The sequence below is a fragment of the Pagrus pagrus genome (assembly GCF_965226575.1).
Source record: "Pagrus pagrus genome assembly, chromosome: 22".
Lineage (NCBI taxonomy): Eukaryota > Metazoa > Chordata > Actinopteri > Spariformes > Sparidae > Pagrus > Pagrus pagrus.
This window is the reverse complement of record NC_140204.1, coordinates 23,091,278-23,106,564: the sequence shown is the minus strand read 5'-3', so window position 1 is coordinate 23,106,564 and position 15,287 is coordinate 23,091,278. Positions and strand designations below refer to the sequence as shown.

Genomic DNA, 15,287 nt, shown 5'->3' with positions numbered 1-15,287 from the left:
GGCATCCTCCAATGACGAGAATGAAACCCTTGGGGTTGTCTCTTAACCACCTGCAGATTTGGTTCTCTCTCAGTGAGAACACGGGAAGTTAATGTGGTCCCTCTCCAAACATTAATGACAGAATAGATTATACTTACTTTGTTTTTTAATGTCTCACACATGCTAAGCATATTTGCATACAGAGCACTTAACAGTAGCATAGAGGAGTCCCCGACATGAAGCTAAAATGTACTTTTTATTGATGTTTTCAGTAAATAGCCCTAAAACAGGCAGGAGTGGAAAATAAGTTGCAAAAAATACTTTAATGTTATCACTCATCTCTTTAGGCCCTAAGAAAAATATTTCCACATTCAATATATATATATATTCAATATTTTGGATTTTATGAGTTGTATCTCCCAGGATACGTTGCCCTATTAAGGTATAAACAGAGCCCAAATGATAAACATATTAATGTTCAATTTGATGAAGATAAATTATACATTGTTGTATTCCTTGGTCATTTACATTACACATAGCACTTTTAAAGTTGATTTTATTCATTTTTACCAATCCAATTTAGTATTTTCATAAAAAAGTGACACAAAAACGGAACATTTCATGATGAACTTATTGAACTTTTTGTGCACTGAAGATTACATAAAAACAAAACAACACGGCAATTTCCTTTTCTCAAATGATGCATACACAACTGAACACTGTAGAAAGTTTTTATGGGTCCAGGTTTTCCATAATCTTCCATGATCTATAATGGAGTGGACCAACATTTCACAGGCCACAATCAACAACCTGATCAACTCTATGCGAAGGAAATGTGTTGCACTGCGTGAGGCAAATGGTGGTCACACCAGATACTGAATTGTATTACTGGTTTTCTGACCCCCCCCCAACAAAGCAAAACTGCCCATTCCAGAGTGGCCTTTTATTGTGGCCAGCCTAAGGCACACTTGTGCAATAATCATGCTGTCTAATCAGCATCTTGATATGCCACACCTGTGAGGTGGGCTGGATTATCTCGGCAAAGGAGAAGTGCTCACTAACACAGATTTAGACAGATTTGTGAACAATATTTGAGAGAAATGGTTCTTTTGTGTATATAGAAAATGTTTCAGATCTTTGAGTTCAGCTCATGAGAAATGGGAGCAAAAACAAAAGTGTTGCATTTATATTTTTGTTTAGTGTAGATATATAGATATATACACATTATTTTATATAATAATCTTATAATTATGATCCATAATCTTCCATTTAATATCCATGATCTTCTCTATCACTCTCATTCCTGTGCTTTCCTTTCTTTTCCCATAAAAGGACCTAGCCGAGATGCCCCGCTTGAAAATAAATAGAAATAAAATAAAGTAATACATGTTAATACCAGACAAGACTTTTGATAAATGCTAACTTGATTAGTGAAAATGTCCCAGCACATCCCCTACAGGATGTTAAAGAGGGTGTATCTCCTGGTGCACGCTGTCTGTTTAAGGGATAAAGAACAGTTGTGAGTTTCTTACTTAAGTGATGTCAATGATCTGTTATACAAATTTAATCCTTCTAAATATTAGAAAATGTCATTCTCCTGGGGTCCAGTTGACTCTGAACATAATACATGTAACTATCCTTGAAATTGTTTTTCTATTTTTTTATTTCAATTGTTTTCTGAAGGATTAAATTGCAGGGGTCAAATTAGTTTATTTTATTTTAGTTTAGTTAAGAGGGGACAGTGCAAATGAATAAAACACATAATAATACATGATAACAAGAGAAAATCCTGCTCAGTGGAGTAGAAAAAACATAGTCAGATGCTTCCATACATGTCATGAGAACCGAAATTGTTTTGTGAGTATGAAAAAGATGTGAATGTTACCTCAACCCAATTAAAGTGAAATCACCCTGCTGCTGTCTGGCAAAAGATGCAGTAGTATCTGCTGCCATACCACCACACTATGAAAGCAGCTTCCTTCCTTCCCTCCTGAACTCATCCTCCACACTCCAGCATAAAAATGTTCATGTGTAGCATAAAGGGACCACAACTTGTATTTTGTTGTCCAGCCCAGTGTTGGAGGTAAATGAACCTCGAACCTTGGAAGATTTGGAGTGAGTTTTGGACAGTATTCTTCACCTTCATCACCATTTCTTATTTTTCTTATTTATTTATTTAAAGAGGACAGTGCACATTAATGAACATGACTGTAAAAGTGCCAGTGTTAGCCAGAGGCTAATTTCCGACTGTAGTCCTCTGGTAAGATGTTAAAAGCCATTAAAATATACAAGGACACAAGGGACATAAAAACACTACTAAAAACAAAAACAACAGATAGACAGTAATACACACAAAGGAACAAACAAACAAATCGAACAACTAAAAAAAAAAACCTAAAAAAAAACTTAGCACAACTCTTGTTGGAGTTGTGCTAAGTGGATTGAGAAACACAAAGAAACCAAAGACATACAATATAATAAAGTGCTACAGTGCTCAAGTAAAGTGTTGCAGTGCTGAGTTGTTGGGGTTTGAATCAGCTGTCAGAGGTGGGTAAATGGGATGAAGTGCAACAATGCAGAGACCTGAACACGATTTCTTGTTGAGAGTTGTGCTAAAATGAAATGAGAGGTAGTACATTTGTAAAGTGCTGCAGCGCTCCTTATGGTTTACCCATGTCACTGCGCATGTCCGTGGGGGGTCATGTGCAGTCGCATGGGGGGCTATGTGTGTTCAATTAGAAATGATTACAGGTCTGGTTGGACTTGAGCCAGTTTTTTAACTGCCTTTTGAAAATAAGGAAAGTAGAGCAGTCTCTTATGGAGGCTGGCAGGCCGTTCCAGATTTTGCTGCCTCTGACTGATATAGCAGACTGTGAGAAGGAGGTGGTGGTTACACCAAATGAAGGTATATTGTGTAGAAGCATGCTGTTCATCAGGTTTTAACATTTTCAGTTTCAATTTCTTCTGTGTTTTATTTCAAGACATGTTTGAAGTGTTCTACCCAAAAATTAAATGAGGTCTGACCCACAAAGCAGAAACAGGACCTCTGATTGGCCTGCTGTCGCTTCCTTTTGTGAGCAGGAACAGGTGGCAGGCAGGCAGGGTCAGAGGTCAACAGCTGGTCTGTTATTTTTTAGCAATTTAAAAACAGAATAAGAAAATATGATTACCTGTTGGCAAATTGGATTGGCCCCTTTTTTCATTATTATCATTTAGCAATAACAAATAACAAATCACTCACTTTAAATTCAATTTAAATAATCAAACTATAATTTCAAAAAAACAAACAATTTATTAACTAGTCATGATCACTGAACATAACTACAATTTATCCAGTGACAAACTTCAGACTGGTTACTTGTTTTTAAGATTATGCTTTCTACACATCCCTATAACCAGTTCATTATAACAAGTCAGTCTGAACTGAACCTACTACATTACACATACACAATTACATACACTTTTGAGTTGATGCTCTTCACTAGAATTGATGACATAAAAAAAAGATAATATTAGTTAAACAGTTTGAGTCAAAGGTTGAACCTTTGGTATGTCCCACTTTTCCAATAATGACAGCATGTACTGAGCTGGCATGGACTCCACACGTTTGTGCTAACCTGATGGCTCATGTTATCCCAGCATGATTTGACAGTGTTCCACGAAGCTTCTTGTGATGTCACTGAATGTTTGACTTTCTCACTCTTCAAGTGCCCCCAATAAATGTTGAATGGGGTTGAGGTCAGGTGACTGTGGAGGAAAGTCCATGACAGTCAGGACTCTTTGGTCTTCAAGTAGTTCTTACAAAGCTTTGAGGTGTTTGGGCTCATTATCCTGCTGCAGTGTGAATCCTGTTCCACAAAGATCAAACCAGAGGCTGGAGCATGTCTCTGAACAATGGAGTGATACTTCCTCTTGGTCAGGGTGGAGTCAATTCTGTGCAGGTGTCCAAGTCCAGAGGAGGCAAACTGCCCAATACTTGAATCTTCCCACCACCATGTTTCACTGTGGGTTTGAAACACTGTTGTATCATTCTCTCTCCTGCTCGTCTCCTCACAGACACACTTCTGTTACTGTCATAAATCTCTAACTTTGTACTGCATTTCAACCAAAATTAGTGGGTCTACACAGATTTTTTAAACAGGGGTACACCCGCTAAAAAGTGCCTATTGACCTCATTCCCACTTCCCGCAGGCAAGGCAGCCCATTTGTGAATTTTATCGGAAGCGTTACGTTGTACGTCACTGACATCACTTTTCACATCACAAACCAAAGAAGCAGTTGCAACAGAAGAGAAAACAACAATAGACCCATTGTGAAAGAAGTGTCTGTAAAACGGAGGATATATATATATATTTTTTCTTATTTTATTTGGTCCAATAACATTTGCAAAGTCTAGAAGAGCACGATTAAATTAATTTATCTCCATCAAGTTAGCCAGGCGCTAAACAAGAAGTTAGCCGACTTGGTCTGTGATCCAGGTATTTCATAGCCAGGACGTTGAGCTTTTTGGCTTCAAAACTCCACTGAGCAGCTTTCATAGGACTGAACGGGTCTCTGTCTCCAACACTGAGTCCGGTAATAAAACCTCCTTAACAGACCACATCCCAAATTCCTTCCTCATTTACTCGCCACCACCGGATGTTGATAACACGTCATTACTTCACACGGTGGAATTTAGCATGTTCACCTGGGTCTTACGCTTCAAAGCCGAGTCGAGCAGAGGTGATACAAACCTGTGTCTACTGCAGAGTCAATTGACCCGGGTGTAAATGCAAGTTTACACATTCCCGTTGCACACAAAAGCTCGATCTTAGTTAAAGATCGGGCTTTTGTGTGCAAAGACCAATGGGAAAGGGGTACTAGTTTCATCAGTAAATAGGACCTTTGCTTCTCCATCTGTCAGGGAACTCAGTTTGATGTACTGATCTTCTGATGGTGTGGTCACTTGAGTCTGCCTGATCGTGCTTTGAATACAACTGATCCAGTTTCTGTAGAGTTCCATGCACTGAAACCTTGAGTCTAGCCATGATGTGAAGCTAAGAAAGCCCCACTTTGGACCGAATATCAATTTGACTTCTGACTCTTAATTTATACCTCAAACTTTTTGATTATTTCCAAGTTTACGTGACAAAGTCAGATCATGTCATGATCCCTGCGGCACTTTTTGAAGAAGCTTGGATCTATGTGACATGACCTGTAACTGCTACAAAATGCTACCGTCAAATATAGCTTACAAAATATCTGAGAATAACATCCTTTATTCACTATCTTTGAAGTGACTGTATCCCTCTGTGAAGTCTATAAATACACTAAGTCAGCATTTTTTGTTATTTAGTTGAGAAAGGGGCCATTTGTGTTTTAAGTCACACTAATCTTATTCATACATGGTCATTAATGTGTTATCCTTTACTTTATTTTAGAAGGTGTAATGGCATTTTCACAAAAATCATGCACAATTGATTGCATGATTGGCATGTTTGCATGCTAATCATGCAAAATTACAGAAAAAGGCAGAAATGAAGTGTACTACCCAACTGCTCGTGCTTCTTGGAAGTCTCAGCACGTTCCTTTGATACTGACACACACAAACACACACACACACACACACACACACACACACACACACACACACACACACACACACACACACGGATGGCCGAGGGGGAGGGCTGCAGTGATGCTGAGCCGCTCCAGTGAGTCCAGTACGGAGGCCTGACGTAGAGGACTGGGAGGGGAGGGGCCTGTGCTTGTGGACCGTGTGGAGTCTCCAGTGGGTTATCGTCAGAGCCGGTCCGTCTGTCTTTCATTCATCACCGGAACTGTGCAGCTCGCGCATCAGCCGTGATACCGTCTCCCATCCTGTCTCCTCCGACCAGCGACACCAAGGATACCACCGCCGGCCATCATCCGCGGTAAGACCGGCAGAGCCGCCGGATGGAGATAATGGATGGCTCAGTGCTGTCAGGTTGTCTGAGGGAAAATTACCAGCTATAACATCCTCTATACTGTCGGTGCTCAGTGGTGCTTAGCAGGCCCGCTGGGTTCATTGTGACGTATCGGATTTTATGATATTGCTTGACTTTAATCTCCATTGGTATTATGTAATATGCTTAAAATGTGTTGTAGGCTTCTCAGTAATGACAGGATACTGACCTTGTGGGATTATTTGGGCTCTTTTTCATCTTCCTGCTCGCTCACCGCGGTGTGTCACTAATGACGACGCTGCTGAACCTCCAGCAGATCTGAGAGCATCACAGCCTGTCCACACTGTCCATGAGACAGAGCCTGTCCACACTGTCCACGAGACAGAGCCTGAACACACTGCTCAACATTAACATGGCGTTAAGGTCATTGTGGTCAAAGTTTCGTCCAATCCTCCATCCTGTGTGCTCAGCAGTGCCTGTAGTACAACATAATGAAGGATGAGAGCATGAAAAAAACTGATTACACTTCAAATTTATATTAAAAAAAGGTCAAAATACATAGGATATATGCTTAAATCATTTAACGTGCTACTTTTAAAAGCGTGTAATGTTCAGGTTTTGTTTGTTGTGTATGTGGGATATGTCCCAGGGTGTGTAGTGTGTGTCTGTAAGTGTGAACAATAATAGAAACAGCTCAGTGGCAGGTGACGAGGACAGAGTCTGCAGCTATTTGTGCTATTTCCAAACACTTTAGAAGATGTCATGGTTTGGGTGCTGGCGGGTTGTTTGTCGAATTAGAGCTGCAACTAACAATGATTATTTCCATTAGGCAATTGATTAATGAAGGGCTGAACCGATTAGTTGATTAATCAATCAGTCAATCAATAGATTCTTGATTGAGAAAATTAAACCGCAAGTTGTTTAATCGTTCAAGTCACATTTCAAGCAGCAATGCCACAGTAGATAGTACAAAGCTTTGTAAATGTCAGGGTTTTGGACTGTTGACTGGACAGAACCAGCCTTTGGAATAATGATGGGCATTTTTCTTGACATTTTATTGACAAAATGATTTTGATTTACTGATAATCAATATAATAGTTAAATGAAGCCCTAGATTAAAGGTGAATTATGTAGTTTTGGAGAATAAATTCTAAGTCTGAATTTTGATATTTACAATATTAATGAGGTAATACTACAAGCTCAGAAATCTGTATTTTTTCTATAACTCAATAAATAAGCTGTTCTCAGAGCAAAATAAGGTCCCAGAACCCTGTCTGAAGCTAGAAAGGTGGCAAGGTCCACCACATATAAACAAAGTAAAACAGTATAAATTGTGTTGTCCTTTAAGGTCAGTTTGTTTATTCAGTCATGAAAACAAAGAGCGTTTGTTTATTTAGTTTGTTTAGGTAGAAAAAAAATCAGTCGAACATCTTTCTCTTCTCATTAAAAACTCCTTTAATATGTTGATTCTTTTTCAGATTAATGCATTGATCATCTAATCTATAAATTGTTATAAAATAGTGAAAAATACCCATTAACATCTCCCTGAAACCCAAGTACACTTTTCAACGTACGTTTTTTTTTCCGATGAAAACTGTGAGCACAGTGGAGCAGTGACAAAGTCCTGCTCTTTCCCAATGACCACACACAAATAATGTTTTGATCCCATCATGAATTACACAAGTGATGTTTGTCAATTTAAAAGATCATTTTGCACGTCAAGAAAGTCAGTTTGTTTTAAAGGTAGTAAAATACCATTTAGTTTTGCGTAAAACCTCCCAGTGAACTACATCGTCTGGACATATCGACAGCTGCAGTTATGTGAAAGGACAGCTGGTCAGTCAGCTAACATACAGGACCAGCTCTACAAGGTTTCAGTTATGGCTTTTGGTGAGTTTTGAGCAATATGACGTCACTTACGTGACTGCTGGGCGTATAGTCTTTCTAATTACTATTCTATTAGTACTTGAAACTTGAAACAAACTTTTTGAGATAAAAAAATTCTTTGAAACTGACAAACATCATTTGTTTAATTCATTGCACAATTCAAACAAGGTAACATTTTTGTCTCTACTGTAGAGATTTTTTTTACATAAAAGGTCTCATGGTGGTCCAATGGAAGTGGAGGGACTTTGCCTCTCTATTCACAGAGCTGTTTGCTTCCTCATTTTCCTGCTAGGCTGCTCAGTGTTGCTTTGCACTCCTCTTACAATGCACCTTGTTTCTCAAATCACAAGAAAAGCTGCATTTGAACTTTAACCTAAACAGCCAGACTAATACACAAATAAAACCTGAGCTTGTTAGATGTGTCTGGTTCTATCCCAGGCAACACATCATTTCTAGGGGTGTCATGATTTCGATTTTAAATCAAAAATCAATCTAAATATACTTTCAATTTCGATCATTAAATTCAAAGGTAATGTACACAATACCATTGCCCAAAATCCTTTATGGATTTGTTTGGGAAGAGGGTTTACTCAGAACAGGTTTGAGAAACCGAACTTTGTAACAAACTGAATTTCTATCTTTTGTTGTTTATTGTTGAATCCCAGGTGGGAGGTATTGTTTTGTTGAACTCTGGAATATCTATTTTTGGTGAATATTGTTTAAACTTGTCCCATCTCAACCTAAAAACACCACCAGGATAAAGTCAAGCTGTTGTTGTAAAATATCTTTTTAAAGAAGAATATGACATTTCTTAATTATGAATATTGATTTTTACAAATCTGCAAGTGATAGTCTAGTCTAACAATGGCGTTGATATGAGTGCTGAAAAAATATAAAAACTTGAAAACTTGAACCTTAATTAAATTTATTGAGTACACAATACACTGGTGCTCCAGACTCATCTTGTGAGTGGCTCCAGAGAGAAATTGGAGCAGGATGGAGCTGGAGATGAGGCAACACACCAAATAAAAAACGCTAAAATCCTTGGTGCTCTGTGTTCGACCAACAGTCCAAAACCCAGAGATGTTCACTTTATAATGAAGTAAAACAGAGGATGCAGGAAACAAAAATCTGAAACAGGGAACATTATTTGAATGTTGAATTGAACTTTGAATGTTGTCAATCCTTTTTTAACATGAATAATCAACTTAGGGCCGGATCTACTAAGATCCCAAATTGCTTGTACTAATCTGCGTGCGCAATCTAGAAATTTGCGTGTGGGGTTGAACCGCGGTTTGCGGGTGATTTACTAAGAGTGATTGCGTTAATGACAACAGGTGCAAACGCGTTGGAGACACGCCTATTTAAATGAGGGTTTAGCATGTTTCATGGTTTTCAGCATGGCGAGTTTGAGAGAGCGAAAGCGCAAAGTGAAATTCGACCCTTTGGCATTAGACGTGTTGGTAGAGGAAGCGAATAAGCATTTCAATGAGCTGCAGCAAAGGAATCTGACGGTTGCGCAAAGGAACACCGTGTGGGAGAAAATTGGTGAAAAAGTTAATGCTGTTGGAAAAAACAGGCGAACAGTGGATGAAGTGAGAAGGAGATACCAAGACATCAGAAGAAGAACAAAAGAAAAATTGGCGTATAATAATGTAATTTTTTTTTTGTTATTGCAGGTATTGCGTGACTCCTTCTCGTAGCTGGCTCCAAATCCGCTTGGGGTTCCTCCAACAGCGCCAAAATGGCAAGGCTGGATAGGCGATACGTTCTGATGATAGTTTCCTCATTCATCCCAAAAATGTTCACACAAGGGTGAAAAATGCGTTCGCGGCGTCTCTTTCCATTGTTTCAGCGTCTCCTTCTTGCAACAATAACGGCAGCTATGTGTGCGCAATTACGTATACAAACCATTTGCACCTCCCTTTGAGACGTGGTAAATATAGACACAGTTTCTATGAGCAAAATTGCTTTCAGGTTTGATAAATCACTTTGCGTGTGCAAAATTAATATATTTACGTTTTCTCCACTCACAACACGCACAATTGCGTGTAAACGCCCCATGTTGCAAACGTACTAACTGAATGCAGACGCGCTATTTTGCACCTTTGACAGACGCAACCCTTTTTGCGCACTGTTAGTAAATCCGTTTGTACATTTTTTTGTTTTAATACACACAAACCTTTAGTAGGTCCGGCCCTAAGTGATTAATCATGTCAGCTCTTGAAAGAGTAAATCTTACCATACAACGTAATAACCAATCAATGTGTTTCAAGAGGTTATAATTTGTTTTTATTGATACATTTTGTTGATTATTTATGTTATACATGTAGAGGTCTCTATTGAGGCCATAGATTGTGAAACACCTTATTAGTGATGGCAGGTAATGACGAGGATGCAGTCTGCAGCTACACAGCCAGACAGACTGGGAGCCAGAACATCCCAAATTGAGACTGGTATCCATTTTGCGGGATGGGGTGCTACTGGATTCAACTAAATGTTCCAGTGTATCATATAAGGGCTGTTGTTGCTTAATTTTCCATTGATTGACTAAGTGATGAATGAATTAATTGATTAATTGTTTCCAGCTCCACACAATATTGTTGATGTTGTAATAGAGTCAGATGTTGAGGAAAGATGAATTTGATAAATTTGGACTAAATAACAGAAGCACCTGCCAATACAGTGCTGTAGGGATGACGTATTTTTGTAGGCCAACCTGGAAGATAGTATCGCCCTGGTTCCCTCAACAAAAAGCCTTTGGGATTTTTGAAGTGGATTTTGAATTATGGCATGTTTTGCTCATCAAGATAATCTTCACAGATGAACACCACTTTTGTGATTTTTGAAGTTTAAATAAATCGCTAGAAATAGAAAGCTAATGTTAGGCTATAAACAGACTATGCTGCTGTTGCATGACTTAAACGTCACCACCACTTAGGGTGCACTCACACTAGGCCATCCGTACCATGCCAAAGCACGTTTGACCCCCAAAGTCCAGTTTGATTGACTAGTGTGAGCTCAAGCACAGTACACTTCCTTGGCCCTGGCAGGGTTGAAGGAGGTGTGCTTCGGCACGGTATGGTTGCTCATGCACGAGCACAAGCCAGGGCGCGTAACGTGGACATGAACTAAATCATGTGTATTATGCTGCCTTGCATAATCAACAATTCCAGAAATGTGAGAGCCGTCTGTGACCAAAACCACACAAAATAAGCCACGACAAAGTCAGTAAAGTCATGTTCTCTGTGATGTTCTCCGTTGTGCTGCGACCGCACTACGACGTGATGACGTTTGTACAAGAGGAAACCGTGCTCAGGCCCGGTTAGGTCGGAGCAATGTGAGTGCAGGCCAGCAGAGGACTGGGAAGGAGGGACAATCGTGCTTCAGCACAGTATGGAGCAAGTGCGCCAAGTGTGAGTGCGCCCTAAGCGTCTTACCACACAGTTACTATATATGTTTTTTATAAAGTGATCAGTCTACACGTTGTAAAGCCAGAGTTAGAATAGTTTGCAACTGAAGTCTGACTGTACAACATCTGATGATATATTTTATGTTGGAGAACAAAACTTGTTAACCTCTTAAGCCTGTGGATACCACACACCTTATTTCAGACATTTAACAGAAAACCCATTAAAAAAACCCACTGACTTTGAGACGAGGGAACAGGAAGTGCAAAAATACTAACTGATTTCTGGGTGACTCATTACCCCAGCACTCAATGATGACCACAATGATGCAGTGTCTTCAGGGTTCTCCTTTTCACGCCAGTCAGCCAAAGACAACAGAGTTTAACTATCCATTTCATTCTGTCAGCCATTCACAATACTTCTAAACTCATTCAAATGCCATAGTAGCCAGAAGAGGTCAGAATAGTCAGAACCTAAATAGATTGATAAAAGTCGATCGCTATAGTAGCAGCACAGCCAACTAAATGAAGTAGTGTCATGGGTCCTTACGGGCTCTGACTACCAGGGATTTATTGTAAAGTACTCAGCTTCCTTGTGTAATTTGGAATAAAGACACATTTAGAAAGTGGTCTATATTTTTTAGGTACTTCTCATAGTAGACAGGATCATTGAGGACTGCAGCTCCAGGTCATCGTTGTGTAGTATAACTCTAAGGATAACACCAGATGCCATCCTTGAAAAAACAAAATGAAAAATGTATAGCAAGTGATGCTCTAACACTCATTTAAGCACATTTTCTGGATGGATGAAAAATGGAAATGTTTGTATTCTTAGATTGAAACAACAGCAGGGCTGGAAATACTAGGGTTGGCCGAGGGCTCAGGGTGAGCTGACTCAAACACGTATATCTTCTGTACAATTATGAAGATATATAAAATATCTCAGCTTGTCAGCACCAAGTCCCCAAGGTGTGCACGCCACCCTCAGCGTTACTTAATTTGGACATAAACAGAAACACCTTTCAGCTGGTGAAGATGAGGATGTAGCCTGCAGCTATCTGGGATGTTTCTATATTTAGAATTCTATTTTGTCATACAGTCAGATAAAGACACCAGGGGCCTCATTTATAAAACTCAGCGGAGAATCCACACTAATGTTTGCTAACGTACAAATGAGGATTGTTTCTACAATATGGCTTCAGATGACCACCATTGCCAAAGCTACCGGTACCTTTCTGTGAAGGTACGCACATTCTAATGTCAGGCTTTTTATATTGATCCCAACTTTTTGGGGGAAGTGGTGTATGCCTCTGTCAGGCCCCGTTTTGTGTGTACGCATCAGTCATAAATGAGGTCCCAGGGGCTCAATATTTCAGTCTGATCAATATTTCATCAGCGCTGTCTCACCATCACATTCCCCACCCCCGGAGCACAGAGGACAGGGGTGGGGTGTTTGTGCTACTGACACTCGTGGTCACTTGTGGAGTGCACTGCTGCTAATGAAAAATGCTAGGACAATACCAGGATGTAGCACTAAAGAATGGCAGAACAGTGTCAATAGTCAATTATAATTTCAAATACTGTGCAAATATCACCAAGCACAAGTTTAGTTTTTATGTATGTAAATGATCAAAGTCTGACGGCACAATCATTACACTCCATATCAAACTCATAAATCCTAATCATAATGCAGGCTCACTGTCACAAAATTTAAATGAATAAATAAATTGTGTTAGCCTGTTACACTTCATCTTTAAATAATACGCCAGGGTGCAGGAAGCCACTGACTGTCAAGACGATTTTTGGCAAGTGAAGCAGTCAGTCTGATCGCTGTAAACATATATAGTAAATACTGTGGCACACTCATGTGTAATGCTTCATGATGGATGCACTGGTGCTGCTTGAGGACAACGTGAATGGAAGAATTAATAATATGTGCTTTCTAACCTTCACCTCATCGTCAAACACCTCGATTCTGGTGTTGGGAAAATTATTTTTGCTTTTTTTGGTCTTCCTTTCAGTTGTTGCCACAATTGACTGCACAGAACCACTGATCAGCAGGCATTCATGAGGCGCTTTGCACTAACAAGGCCCTAGGGCTTATTGTGTACTAAATCCTACTGAAACATGATTTGGAACCTCCCAGGTGAGGACTGATATCATAAGGGAATTACTGTATTCACCAGTTTTCAGCTTGTGAATACTGTTCATTTTATCCTCCACTCCTGGCTGGAGGAGTGTAAGACAAGCGGGCATTTTAAACTGCTGGAGGTGCTAGTTGAAGTCAAAAGACCACTAGACAAAAAAATATTAGAGCAAATTCTCTGTTCAGTATGCTCTGACAAGTCAAGGTGAGATAAAAAATTGTTGGCTCAGTTAGATCAACAGCTTTAGTTGTTAGAGATGCCACAGTGAGGACGTTTTCCCACCTGCTGATAAACTGGTGACAACACTGGTGTTACTGATGACACCAGGCATTGTACAAGACAAGATACTCATGGATGATGCTCACTATCAGTCGAGCGCTGCACTAAGATACTGCTACTGCAACCCAGACATTTCCTACTGCTGCAGCTTTACATTAAATATAACAGGTGAAACAGACAAACTTTTATTATGAAGCAGTCACAGGTAACGCAATGTCAGTGTGTTAAGCGCCCACCACTATTGTCAATCAAACATGTAACTACTGTACAAAACAAGACAACAGTGATTTTTGGCATTTGTTGTCAGCAGATCAGTTTGAAATATTGCAGGAACTCATGGAAAAGCAGTTTTTAAGTTAGCTGTTAGATGAAGAGCTGCAGGTGGTGGCTTCACACCTCCAACTTCTCAGCAAGGCAAAAAAACTCTTTCTCTCATGGACATAATCAAGTTAGCATTAAGTTTGAACTGATGTTTAGCTTTTTGCTTTGACAGCAAATCTGTCAACTCTCTGTACTCTCGTCACATGAGAGGTCAAATGTGACTCCATGAGCTGCTGCTGGCACCTGGCATCTCATAGGATGATTGCCTCATCTTCACCAGCTGCCGCCAGGTGTGAAGAAAGAGGAGAGATGACTCTGGACTGTTTAGTCAAACAGAAAGAAAGGCTGTATGGTTCTCAGTGAGGATGGAGCGCCTTTGTTTATTCAAGATGACAAAAAATAGAATCAATTTGATAGTACACCTGAAGACACACCATCCCCCAGTGTCTGCCAAGGTAAATATCAATTATTTGTGTTGATTGATTAGATAATACGCATACGTTAATTCCCTTTTGGGACTAAATGTTAGTTTAATGTCAGTAAAGCTCATTAGTGATTGTCTTGACATCAACAGAGCTGAAAGTTACAGTAAATATCTACTTTGTCTCAAACATAATTATAATTTCTAAAAGACTCATTAACAGACAACTCATTCAGTGAGCACTTAAAACAATAAGGTCTTAATTTTAGCTCCATGTCAAGTGAGCAAGCGTGATATTTCCCAGATAATTCTTGTCTCCTTAAAACAACTACAAGGATCTTTCATTTTCTTGTTTTTTCAGTATTTAAATTAAATGTACTTAAAATATGTGTTTAATACTTTGAGGCATTTTGTCATAAGTATTTTGTGGGGCAGATATAAATAAGATGTAATTTGCAATAAAATACTGTACATTAAGAGCTTGTATTTGGGTATTTAAAATACGTTATTTAATATTAGTCATATTAGTCTGAAATGAGACAAAATGTTATCCTCAGGTTAAACTGTAGGAAGACAACTGTTCAACAAGTAGTGAAATCATTGTCATAATCATAATCAATCATAGTCTTTGGCTGAACACAAGTGATTCACGTGACATTTCCTGTCTGGTCAAGTACAGGGTCAAATGTCAGAAAATAGATGAAAGAAGAAACGTTCCTCTTGATATGTGTTATAATACAAACTGTAGATACTTTTGCGCAAGAGCTTGTCAACAGTGAGGCTGATGATAATGTAAGTGAGTCATTTAGCTTACATTATTATCAGTACACAGTTGCCACATTTAGGTTGGACTGCAGGTTCAGTTTCAAGAAACACTGAAATTAAAGAAACTAAAACTGAAATGTACAACAATTGTTGGA

The 15,287-nt window shown here is 39.2% G+C and overlaps 1 protein-coding gene across 1 annotated transcript in view; it reads left to right on the top strand.

Annotated features, from left to right (window-relative positions):
- The first annotated feature begins 5,806 nt into the window (after positions 1-5,806).
- nat16 (N-acetyltransferase 16) overlaps positions 5,807-15,287 on the top strand; it is a 51,555-nt gene continuing 42,074 nt past the window's right edge. Inside the window, exon 1 of the mRNA XM_084343914.1 lies at positions 5,807-5,891. The gene's annotated coding sequence lies outside the window, so the exon portion shown is untranslated. The remainder of the gene's footprint in view (positions 5,892-15,287) is intronic.